The following is a 14,061-nucleotide window of genomic DNA, read 5'->3' on the forward strand; positions in this document are numbered from 1 at the left end:
CCCTTTAAATAGCCCCTGGAGCCCCCGCTACTCCAGGGTTCTGGGGGCTATTTAAAGGGCCTGGGGCTCCCCTGCTTCTACCGCCCCGGTCCTTTAAATAGCCCCCAGAGCCCTGGAGTAGCGGCAACGGGGCTCCGGTGGCTATTTAAAGGGCCGGGGCGGTAGAAGCAGGAGAGCCCCAGGCCCTTTAAATAGCTACCGGAGCCCCGCAGCCGCTACCCCAGGGCTCCAGCAGCGGGGCTCTGGAGGCAATATAACGGGCCTAGGGCTCCAGCCACTGCTGGGAGCCCCAGGCCCTTTAAATTGCCCCCCTGCGGAAGCCGGGCTTCCCCAGTACGGTGCATCGGCTCTTGCTGGTATGCCGCACCGGGGCGTACCGGCTTACTTTCACCTCTGATGCAGGCCAAGGCTCCACCCACTCACCACCCCTGCCCACTCACTCCCTGCTCACCTGCACTGGACAGAAGCCAGAACAGGAGTTCTCACAGCAAATTTTTTGGTGGCCTCAGAGTGCAGCCACCAACTCTTGCTGGTGGCTGCTCTGAATTTTTCCTAAAATATTTTATTAATTTTAGGAAAAACAAATAAATATGCACATCTACACGTCCAAATCATTGTAATTTATTTATGTGGAGGGTTTTTTTTTTTTGCAGACTCAATAATAAAAATAAGGGACAGTTGTCTCTCTTCTTTACTGGACCTACACGGACTAGAAATACAAATAAGGTGCTTTGCATGGTTTGCTTTTTTGGTTGTTTTTTTCCCCAGACTTGCTAGCTAGGAAGTCTGCTACTGTGAAAACTGGGAGTTGTATATTTGTTAATATCACTTTTCACAGCAGACTTACGCAGCCCCAGCAAGCTGGGGGACAAATTAAGCCCTGGATAGGGAGATGAGGGGAGTAGGGAGGGGAGGGATGAGTGGGGGGCTGGAGGAGGCAATGGGGTAAGGGGCGGCGTGTGTGGGGAGAGGAGCCCAGGGCCAGTGTCCCACTGCATAGCTGGGGACTGGAGGAGGCAGTAGAGTCAGGAGCGGCGTGGGGGGTGAGCTCAGGGGCTGGAGCCTAGCCTCCCCCAGCTGGCGGTTCACACACTGCCCATGACTGGAGTACAAATAGTAGCTTACCAGTGTAGGCACAGGTGCCGACTTCATGGGTGCTCTGGGACTGGAGCACCCACGGGAAAAAATGGTGAGTGTATCACCCACTGGCAGCCCCCCGATCAACTCCTCTCCCGCCTCCCAGCACCTCCCGCCCACCGCGGGCCCTGCCAATCAGTGCCTCCTCCTCCCTCCCAGTGCCTACTGCCTGCCATGGATCAGCTGTTTCATGGCGTCAGGAGGCATGGGGGCGGGAGGGGGAGGAGTGAGGGCACAGCGCACTTGGGGGAGGGGGTGGAACGGGTAGGAAAAAACAGGGCAGGGGTGGGGCATTGGAGGAAGGGGTGGAGTGGGAGTGGGGTCTGGGGGAGCACCCCCGCCCCCGGTCAGATTAGAAACTCGGTGCCTATGAGTGCAGGGTCTGGCAATCCAAAAGCCCTACTTAGGGGAATAAGGGTCTTCTTATGTTCCCTTAATCCCCTGCACAGGTGCTCAGTGGCTCATGACTGAGCCTAATGTGAGAAATTTTGTAAGTTAACTAAAAATCAGTAAGAAAAACTAGATGAAGACTAGGGTTCTTCAACCTCAAAGTGGGATGGCAAGATTGATTGGTAGCAGTCTAATATGAATCACTGACTTTTAAATAGATGAGTAAAGGCCTAATCCAACACCCACTAAGGTCAATGGAAAGATTCTCACTCACACTGGTGAGAGCTGAATCTGGCCAGAAGGCTGTAACAATAAAAAAAAGTAATTATAATGAATTGTATGATTACAGGAGACTAATTTCCCAGATATGGACTGGAGAACAACTGCTACTAATAATAGTAGGGCTGTGATGTCTGACAAATTTCTTCACTAGCCACTGAATCAGCAAGAGGTGATGCCATTTTAGATTTAGCATTGGTAAGTACTGAGGACCTCATAGATGAACTGGGGACAAGCTTGGTTTGAGTGACCATGAGTTAATTCAGTTTAAACTAAATGGAAGGATAAAGACAAACAGGTCTAAAAGTGGGGTCCTTGATTTCAAAAAGGCAAACTCTAAAAAATTAAGGAAATTAGTTAGGGAAGTGGACTGGCCTGAAGAACTCAAGGATCTGAGGAGGCTTGGAATTACTTCAAGTCAAAGTTGCAAAAACTATCTGAAGCCTGCATCCCAAGCAAGGAGAAAAATTTGTAGGGAAGGGTTGCAGACCAAGCATCTCAAATAGGTGATTCAAAGAAAGCAGAAAACCTGCAAGGAATGGAAGGTGGGAGGGATCAGCAAGGAAAGCTACCTCTTGGAGGTCAAAAAGTGCAGGGACAGTGAGAGCTGCCAAAAGCCAAGCAGAGTTGGACTTTGTAAAGGAAATTAAAACCAATAGTAAAAGCTTCTTTAGCCATATAAATAAAAAGAAAACAAGGAAAGAAGAAGTGGGACTGCCAAACTCTGAGGATGGGGTGGAGATTAAAGATAACCTACCTAAGTATGGCCCAACACCAAAATGAATACTTTGCCTCAGTTTTTAATAAGGATACTGAGGAGCTCGGGAGCAGTGGCAGGGTGGCTAATGGGAACAAGGATATGGAAGTAGAAATTACCAATCCAAGGTGGAAGCCAAACTCAAACAGCTTAATGGGACCAAATCAGGGGATCCAGATAATCTCCATCCAAGAATATTAAAGGAACTGGCAATGAAATTGCAAGTCTACTAGTGGGGATTTTTAAGGAATCCATAAATTTGGGGATTGTACCCTATGACTGTAGAATTACAAATATAGTTCCTATATTTAATAAAGGGGAAAAAATGGAATCTTGAAAAATACAGAGCAATCAGTTGGACCTCAATTGTATGCAAGGTATTGGAATAAATTTTGAAAGAGAGAGTAATTAAAAACACAGAGGTAAATGGTAATTGGGATAAGATACAAGATGGTTTTACAAAAGGTAGATCAGGCCAGACCCACCTGATCATAGGCACTGACTTCCCCCCTTTTCCCTGGGTGCTTGACCCCCGTCTCTGCCTCCAGCCCCGCCCCCACTCCACCCATTCCATGAAGCTCTGCCTCTGCAACATGGGGCACAGGTCACTTGCTGGTTTGAACTAGAATAAATGTCAAATTCTCTGTAACTTGAAGTCTTTAAATTAAGATGTGAGGACTTCAATAACTCAGCCAGAGCTTATGGGCATCCTACAGGAATGGACGGTTCTGTGGCCTGCAATGTGCAGGAGCTTAGATTAGATGATTATGAAGGTCCTTAAACTCTGTGAGTCTATCACATGATACACTTTGTTCATTTAGACAAATTTAGTTTCATTTGATTGTCTAGGATATTACTTCATAGTATTCTAGAAGTAGCAATTGGTATTTTGAGACCACAGTAGAAGACTCTGTTATGTGAGTCCCATGTTTTGTGTGTGAATCATAGGGTAGGTAGAGTAGTGAAGTGTTGTTTAGCAAGAATCCACTGTAACACACATTGTGATTCATAAGACACTACACGGGGGGATGGAGAGGGGGAAATCACAATTTTGCTTGAACAAACATTTGGTAAGATATAAAAAGAAATCGAGCAAGGATTATTGCACAGTCAGAAAATGCTGAACATTAAGTAAACACAACTTTATATTTTCTAAACTACATAAATAAATGCAAATATTATAAATGTCATTTATAATGTATCTGGATCAAGCTATTGCAATAAGTTTATACAGAGTATCAAATACAACAATATTTTGATATCTTTTTTCTGTCTTTCTTATGAAATATTTGTTTCAAAACCCAGCTAGTGTTGTTAAGTGGTAACAATAGTTCACACAACCCAAGGGCTTAAAAGAAAGGAATTGATTGGTTAAGGACATCATAAATCTTACATTGCCCACATAACATTCATGCACATTATTATTATCAAGTACAGCAAAATGCATGTTTCATCACACATATCCTTACCATTGACAAAATATACCATATAAACCATTTCTGTAAAAGGGACATAACAATTGTATGTGGACACATACACTGATCAGTCTCAAGCACAAGTCCACATACATACATACATACATACAGTAATTTTACCATACATTGACAATATTATTCACTTTTCCTGTTGAAACAGTGTGACATAGAGGCCCATTTGTGGCTCACTACTCTGTGTCAGCAACTCTTGTCAGGTCTGACATATTCACACACAGGTGTCATGATATTTATTTAAACAGTGACATGTAATATATCATTTCAAATTTAATAACACACTGGTCATTAATGTTACTGTACAATGTTTGTAACAACTAGGTAAGTGAAATTATGAATACACTCTAATATTATGTCCTTGAGTCTGTAAACAGACAAAGGTGACAAAACGGGTTTCTTTTATATGAAGGGGAAAGAAAATACGGTGGCAGATGCCCTGTCTAGGAAAGAGGGCTCTGACGAGCTGCCTCCGGGTCAGCCAGTGGGTAACCCTCCTGCACCTTTGTGAGGGGAGGGGGCTGTGATCCTAAGAGCATCCCAATGCCAGAGGGGAAGGGGCTCACTGGTATCAGGTAGTGAGTTGCAGCTGGCCTGACCAATTCAGTGTGCCCCAACTCACTATGGTCATAATCTGTATTTGTGGTTGTCATGTAAGAGATCATTGGAAAACTAATAATTCACAGATAATTAATTATGAACATATGTTGGAATTATGCCTAAAGTGTGTTTAAACCAGGTATGTCAGGGAGAGTTGGTAAACAGGTCTGTCTGAGACAAAGGAATGTGTACTTGATTCCCTGACCAGCCCAGTCTTCAGGCAAAAACAATAAGGTCCATTAGGACCTATATATTAGGGAAACAAAGCTATTAAGCAAACAACTGGGAGGAGAAAGAGCATAGCACTTGAATGCACAGTGTGGCTTAGTGGATAGAACACTGGACTAGGACTCAGAAGACCTGAGTTCTAGTCTTGCCTATCACACAGTTGTTGCCAAGTGGTTAAAGCAGTAAACTAGAAATCCATTGGGATCTCCCCATTCACATCCTATCAACTATAGAAGCATTAGAGTGTTGTTACTGTTGTTGTCTTACTGCCTGAGCATCCGCAGAGCCAACTGGAGCCAGACCTGGTCTCACTCGTAGGCTGCGTACACTTAAAGTGCTGCTGTGACACTGCTATAGCACTTTGACGTAGATCAGAGGTGGGTTAACTTTTAGTCTCCCTGGTGGTCTAGTGGTTAGGATTTGGCCCTTTCACCACAGAGGCCTGGGGTTTGATCCCAGTCAGGGGAGATTACACTCTTCAACAAAAATCTCCTTCCCATTCCTAACTTGCAATTCAATAGAAAAAATGCAACTCCTTGTCCTTCTTCATGACAGTAGCAGTCCCAGTGGCCTAATGGATAAGGCATTGGCCTTCTAAGCCAGGGTTTATGGGTTCTAATCCCATCTGGGGTAAGCAGGAGTTTAACTACAACAGGGTTCAAAAAAAGAACTCAATAAATTCTTTGAGAATAGGTCCATCCATGGCGATGGGCAGGGATGGTGTCCCTAGCCTCTGCCTGCGAGAAGCTAGGAATGGATCACTTGATGGACTTTCTTCACCACTAAACTTCATGTTGCCTTCCTCACAGCTTGAATAAGCTTTACTTGGAGGGGTAACCCTCAGAAGAATTCATTTCAAAGATGTATTGGTCTATAAAGACAGGGGGACTGAACCTCAAGTGAAACACAGTTGAATCAACTGATTGTATACAATATTACTGCATCGTAAAAGTGTAGAGAGTGAGGTCTTTTCTGGACGCAAACAACACACTGGTGATTTATACAATTGTGTAATGTATGTACTAACACTATATGAGGAAATATGGATACTTAATGATATTATGCTTTAAAGCATGTGGCCACACAGGGAGAAACAGGTTCCCTCTCAAACAGGAGAGAAGGCAGTTATTTACCTGTCTCCTACATAAGCATGATGGAATCAAAACAATGGAAGCTCCATTTACACAATGGGAAGCCCACAGGAAGGGAAAAAGCAGTGTGAAGTCACCCTGCCTCTTGAAACAAAAGTCACTGAACATGTGAAGATACAGTAACTCCTCACTTAAAGTCGTTCTGGTTAACGTTTCATTGTTACGTTGCTGATCAATTAGGGAACATGCTCATTTAAAGTTGTGCAATACTCCCTTATAACGTCGGTTGGCAACTGCCTGCTTTGTCCATGCTTGCAGGAAGAGCAGCCCGGTGGAGCTAGCTGGTGGGGGCTTGGAACCGGGGCGGACCAGCAGCCCCACTATCAGCTCCCCGCTCCCCTAAGTTCCCTGTGCAGCAGCCACCCAGCAGGCTGTCAATTGCCTGCAGTTCAGCTGTCCCTCCCTCACTGCCATGTGCTACTCCTGCCCTCTGCCTTGGAGCTGCTCCCCGAGCCTCCTGCTTCCTGTGGGGGGCAGGGGAGGAGAAGAAGGGGGCTAATGTCAGGGTGTCTCCCTCCCCCTTGCTCCTGCACCCCGCTTACCCCATCTCCATAGAGCAGGGGGGACACACAACAGGGCTCAGGATGGAGGGAGCTTCCTGGCAGCAGCTGTGGTCTCAGCTTGCTGATTAACTTAACAAGTCAGTATACTTAAGAGTGGGTCAGTGTACTTAAAGGGGAAATGCGCATCTCTCTCTCATACACACACGGTATGTGTCTCTGTCTCTGTCTGCCATGCTGTCTCCCTTCTTTCCATTCCTGCTGCCTTGTAGAGTGTGAGGCTACATTAACAACAAGTTAACCCCTTGAGGGCTCAGCCAATTGCTAGTTCATCATTTAGCAGTAAGGCATTCCCTGGGAAATATCCCACCCTCTGACTCCATCACCTCAACCAAGCTTCACAATCATCATTGCTGTGTATCAGTATTAAATTGTTTGTTTAAAACTTATACTATGTGCATGTGTATATATAAACTATAGTCTTTTGTCTGGCAAAAAAAAAATTTCCCTGGAACCTAACCCCCCCATTTACATTAATTCTTATGGGGAAATTGGATTCGCTTAACATTGTTTTGCTTGAAGTCGCGTTTTTCAGGGACATAACTACAATGTTAAGTGAGGAGTTACTGTATAAGCAAAGACAGAAACCATCTTTGGCATCCATCACTAGACAGACACAAGGGAACAGAGCTCTTGCAAGCTGAGAAAGGTCTCTGGAAACTGAATATAGGTGAGAAAACATCTTGAGCAAACCCTGTAACTTGCTAGATTAAGTTTTATACTCTCAGATGCGTGTTTTCACTTTTATTTGCTTGTAACCCTTTCTAACTTTACTTGTTTTACTTGGCATCACTTATCCTATGTCCTTTTGTTAATACAATTGTTTTATTTTTACTATAAACCAACTCAGTACTGTGTTTAAATGGAAGGGTATATGTATCCAGTTAAGTTAACAAGCTGTGATGTGTTTTTGAGTCTTTAGGGCAGTGGTTCTCAACCCACAGCTCCTGGGCTGCTTGCGGCCCAATCAGCACACAACTGCGGCCCATGTGACATTCTCAGGGCCATACAGGTAGTATATATATTGTGTGGATGCGGCCCACATAACAGAGAGCTGCATATGCAGCACACAATGGTAAATAGGTTGAGTACCATTGCTTTAGGGGAACAAACGAATCTTATTATTTCTCTGAACTGTCCAGAAATGGGCTGGATACTGCAGAGCACACAGTTTTGGGAAATTCAGGACCAGGAGTGTGTTGGGGTCACCCTGCAAGTAGTAATCGAGTCTGGTGGAAGCCAGAGTGGAACTGTAGAGCTGTACACAGATTGCTGGGTCAGAGCTGCTGAACCAGGGCCAGCTAGCACATAGACACTCAGGCTGTGACTTGCATGCATGTAGGCTGGTTGTGAGCAATCCAGGCTGGGAACTGCAGTGGCAAAGCTCTGTGAGGCACACCGGGTTGCAGGGCAAGTTACGACACAACCATTCACTGGTCTGGATTGCACACCTCAAACCCGGTAACAGACAGACATATATATATATATAATTGTAAATATATATATATATATAAACAAACAGTATTCTCAGAAAACCACTATTACAACTAGTGTGTGTGGCTATTAGGGATAGGTAATTTTATTTATTCATTGTTTAAAAAAAAAAGTCAGATTTTAAACCATCAAGTTGTGTAACAAGTCAGTGTAAATCCATGTAAGGCCCCAGTGCAGCAAAGCAGAGGTTGACCTTGAGTTATCTCATTCGTCATCCCATTCATATATTAAAAAATTGCTCATGTGTTTAAAGTTAAGCACATGCTAACATTCTTTACCAGATCAAAGCCTAACTGCGTGATGTCAGTCCTCCATTCCCTAGTCCCTTTTGGTTTTTTAATCACATTCCTCTGTTGCCTCCTGGGAACTCTTCAAGGCAGAGTGTTTATATGGGATTGGTACAATGCCTAGCACAGTAGGACACCAATCCTGAGAGAGGACTTGTGTACTACTTCAACATAAATAACTACAGTGCAATCATAATCAATAATAATTAAAAGAACCAAAATTTTTATTATCAGTTGATAAATATATTAATGGATTATTTCCCCTTAACATAAAGTAACAAAAATAATATATAAGAATAACCCAGGGGTCAAAGATAAGGTTGTGCTGCTGTGATTAAATATGTTTATCTTTGCAGTGGATAAGAATAATGTATTTATGTGGGGACTGTACCATTTATGATGTCCTTAACTATTAATTTCCTTGCCTTTAATAGCTATATTTTGCAAAAGAAGTAATGTATAACTACATTGTTGTCATTTAGCAACCTTAACTTTTTCAAAATTAATGTTTTAGGTTTCTATATATATATAAAGTCATCCTTAACCACTGATACATATGGGGGGGGGAGAGGACGGAAGCTGTTGCTTTTAATTCCTTTTTCCTAGTAAAAAAAAATCAAGATATAGTTCTGATTTACAGAATTATACAATTCTGTTTTACATAACACCATTGACTGCAGAACTCTGGGTTCCACACAAACCCTTCCCACTGACCCATGGAGTGCATTTTCCCACAGTGTTCTGGGTTTTAAATGACATTGCACTGTAGATATAGGAAAAACCTAGTTCTGATACTATAACGTGGCAGATACAGAGCTGTGCCACTCCACAGAACTGCAGACTATACTGTAATGGAGGCCAAAAGAGAATTTGCTTTTCACAGCACATGAAGATTTTTTAATTATCACTTTACAATATTTTCTTTCCGACTTAACAAATAGCTACCTATACCTCAAGGAGGATTAGCCACATGTGCTGTTTTAAGAACTCAGCCATCTGAGCTATCTGTGTGTATAAAAAGTCTTAAAAATACATGAAACATGAGGAAAGTATGTATGGTTCCTGCATGCCTAATTCAAAAACAGTTGAATTGACCCAACTTCCCACACACAAATAACTGTTTAGTGAGGATCAGGTATATAAAGTTTCAGTTTAAAAAGAGACATTTAAGAAAAAGTGACAAGAGGAGGTTATAATGAAAGTTGAGTTGTAGCTTTGCTATGCAGTTTCTCCCCATTTGGTATCCAAAAGCAACGTACAACCTGTGGTTTCACAAGCTAACATGCCCCATATGAAAATGCCCAAGGTTTCCACTGCGTGGGCTGAATAACTGAAGCACAGTGAAACCGTATCACACATTTTCACTAATGGCAGCCGTTCAAATTCAAGTATTAACAAACAGTTCTTGGGAAAGTTAAAATCGATTTGTTCCTTCTTTATAACAACTCTTAAACTCTACCCAGTTCCCTGGAACACTTCACCAAAGGCCAGTTCCATTTTGTAAGAAACAAAACTTCATAAGTAATGCAGGACACATGGCAAAGCTCTCACCTGGAGGTGAGCCAGTCCCAGAGTGACTCTCTCATCATCATATCACTGGGCTGCAAGAAGCGTGACCCACATTATTATTTTTATTTACTCTTTATGGCAGCACTCACAATGTGCTGGTACTTTCCAGACATGCCTGGTCCCACATGGAAAGCATTTATGGTTATAACTTTGCCAGAAGGCAAACAAAATCGGATGTTAAAGTTTTAACAGATCCCATGATAAAACAGAATTTTCACCAGGGGATTTACTAAAGCTATGTCTACACTAGAGAGCTGACAGTGGAACAACTACCAATGCAGCTGCACCACTGTAAGATCGCTTGTGTAGCTGCTCTGTGCTGATGGGAGAGAGCTCACCCATCATCTTAATTAAACCACCCCCAAAGAGCGGCGGTAGGTGAAGGTGCTGTGGATACACAAGACCTTTAAAAGATCATACCCTGGGTATCTACAGCTGGACACTCAAAAACTGAGGCATCCAAAATCAGAGGCCACTTTTGAAAATTTGGTCCCCAGTCGCTTGCCCCTGGTCACCAATAAGCTAGTCGAAGAGATGGGAATAGAATCCTGGTGTCCCCACTAACCAGAGCAATACTGAGTGAACGAGCAATACTGAGGCCTTGCCCACACTACACAGGCTCTGCTGATACAACTATATTGGTATAGCACTACCCGCAGAGCCCCTTAATGTAGACTCAGTGCATGTCAACAGGAGAAGGCATGCTGCCAGTAGAGTAATGCCACCTCCTCCCTGAATGACATAAGCTATGCTGGTAGAAGCCCTGTTGTATCTGGCATAGCTGGGTCTACACTGCGGGTTTTACTACCACAGCTATATCAGCTAGGGGTGTGGCTTTTTCTCACCCCCCTGACGGACACAGCAATGCCAACAAAACTTTGTACTGCACACCTATACAACTGCTGAGTGATTGCCAGTGCTTGCAATGCAGTCTTACCAATGGGGCATGTAACCACCACAACCTTTCCTGCTTTTTTGAACTGTATTGCATAGGCCCAACATTACACCTCTTCTGAAGCACAGTATGTCACCATCACTGCAGAGGAGAGGGTTTTCTGGGACCGATCCTAACAGAATGTGCTCTCCTGTGATGCCACAGCAATATGAAAGGAGGAGGATTGAGAAGGTAGCAACACTGGGGAGGAATTTTCTGAATTTAAAGGGATATTAAGAAAATGTTTCATAAAGGTGAACAGCGGCATATGCAAACCCCCCCAAAAACTAAACTTTATGCATTTTCCATTGAATTGTACAGAGGTGCACCTTTACCCGCAGTGCAAGAGGCCCTGAAAATATGCAGAATGAGACATGCCTTTCCCACACTATAAAAAGTGTAACCAGCCAATTCTTGGTGTGCTATATACACAGGGCTGTCAACCCACCTGCATTGGTCAAGGCTTCACCTGCAGCTGCCCTCCAGTCATCCACAATCAGATCAGAGCCAGAAACTGTTTTAAGAGTGGCTCAAGATAACATATCAGAGTATGTAAATCATGAATGCAAAAAACAAATTCTTGGTTTCAGCTCATTAAAGGTCACCTTGTTTTGCGTCTAATGTGCCCCAATGCAGGACACTGACATTTTTTTCTCCATTTTTTTGTCAAACTACCAGTATTGTCCTGTTTTACATTTAATATACAGATTATTTTCTGATCTCCAGTTTGGAGTCTCATTCTCTATTGCGCTGCACCTGTGCATAGTGTGTGTATCTACTCTTCACCATATGCACCTGTATCTACTTTTCTGATTTGATAGCATTGTACAATACAAGGAACAAGGCAGTGGAAACTCAGGCCTCCGTAACACCTTCCCCAGTGGGATTCTGTAGGTAACATTTCATTTCCTTACTAATATTAGGCTATTCAGCTAAGTCTTCTCTCCGGAGTTTTGCTCTTGTGCAGTTTGGTTATCTACATTTAAGTGCACATACTTGAGTTCAGATTGTTCCTCTCTCTCCTATACATAGACAATAAATTATAAGGATCAATACAACTCCTTCCATTTGATCCTCACATCTAAAATGAGCTGTCTGTGAGACTTAAAGTGTTAGTTTTCCAAATCAGAGACACATATAGGAAACACTCCCTCTTGGAAGGGTGGAGCAAAATTGGATCAATAATTTTCAGGACAAGAAACACTGATCAAGCTAAAACTGGCTTTAATTGGCAGCCTATCAAGCTGTACCATTGTCTAAGTCTTATTAGTGGTCACTCAAAGCTGGGAGGATTTTTTCCCTACCTTTGAAATTACTGAAGAAACCTGAAAGAAATCCTTATCAAATGGCTTGATCCAAAACCCACTGAAGCCAATGGGAGCCCTCCCATTGATTCCAGTGTATGTCTTTCCATTGTCTTCAATGGACTTTGAATTAGGACCCATCCCTACAATGGAAAAACCCATTGAGCAGTATAAGTGAGGGGCAAATACGTCAGCACAAAATAGGGTGACCAGAGTCCCAATTTTATAGGGACAGTCCTGATTTTTGGGTCTTTTTCTTATATAGGCTCCTATTACTCCCCCCTCCCGCCGCAATTTTTCACATTTGCTGCCTGGTCACCCTAGCACAAAATGTGAACTGGATCTTGTAAAGTAAGAGTTAACCCACACGGCCAAATGACCACTTCAAGTGGTAGGCAGTAAAACCAAATTCCACTGCATATTTATTTAGTTTAGTTAACGGGACTTCTGTAAGGGCTCTGTAGTCTTTGCACTAGTTCATAACAACATATCATAAAGCTTAAAAGGTATTAGCAAAGACAAATTATTCATGCTTACATTTCCAGATCTTTGTCCCTATGGAAACTAGTGCATACAACATTATACCTCTATTTATGTAAGGTTACTGCAATTACATGCATTAGGGGAATTTACCTGATTACATGCCGCCGTGAACTGTAAGCATGACATGTCATTGCACGCACAACTGGGGCTGACCAGGGCTTCTACCTGCTGAAAATCTGAACCTTAAGCTTATCTTATTTTGACTCAAATGATTTTTTAAAAGTTTTATAAACCATAACTATAGTTCTGGTTTCTAATGTATACAGGACATCAGGTACACCGTCCCCCGGCCTACAAGAAGAGGTACAAAGGGTAATACATCATTTATTAACATTAGGATAGCCAAATTCATCACCAGGCACTCATAACATAACTGTCAAATTACAACTATGATGCAACACTAATTACACAAATTTACCAGCAGGTTTTTATTTGCATCTATTCACACCCAAACCTTTATTTTAGTTTAGATTTCATAACTGTTATTTGGAAATTAAACTCCTCGGACGTGTATGCTTGGGACAAAAGGGCAAATAAAAACAATATTAATCTGCTTCTTCAAAGAAAACCTGACATTTCTAATACCTATCCCTTTGGATGTTCATGGCTTAAATATTCTATATATACTATATTTAAGCCACTTCCTTGAACATTCAAAGGGATAGGTAATAGAGACATTAGATTTTCTTTGAAGAAGCAGATTAATATTATTTGTTATTTATCTTTTTGTCCCCAGTTTACACATACCATGGAGTTTAATTTCCAAATAGACGTTATGCAATCTAAACTAAAATAAAGGTTTGGGTGTGAATACATATTCCACCCTTTCAAAATAAAGCAGGGAACAATTCTTCTAATAGTTTATGTAACATACTGAAGCTATAATTTGAACATGGATTAAAACAAAACATATAAACTGGTAAAACTAAGAAAAATTCAATGCAGTGAAGAAATGAATTAATGAATGATGTAGAATTACAGTGATTGCATTTTTTAAATAATACTATCCCAAGTTGGCTCAGAATCACTCACCTTCTTTCTTGCACTTACATAAAAAGATGTATAGTGGCAATTGGGACATTTATAATAGTTGGGAGGGGGGTTGTTTGTTTGTTGTGATTGTTCAGAAAAGAGAACTGGGAGTATGATTTTGTTTTGGTGGTAGTAGATTGTAAGTGACTTCGACAATTGCTATCTATTTACATAATACCCATTAATATTACACAGCCATATTAGGTTTGTTAAACATGAATTGTTATGTAGGTATGTGGATTACACTCAATACACAGCTCAGGTACAATTTATAAACACATTTGTATATTACCTTAAGAAAACTCCCTG

This window comes from Eretmochelys imbricata, chromosome 1 (assembly GCF_965152235.1).
Source record: "Eretmochelys imbricata isolate rEreImb1 chromosome 1, rEreImb1.hap1, whole genome shotgun sequence".
Lineage (NCBI taxonomy): Eukaryota > Metazoa > Chordata > Testudines > Cheloniidae > Eretmochelys > Eretmochelys imbricata.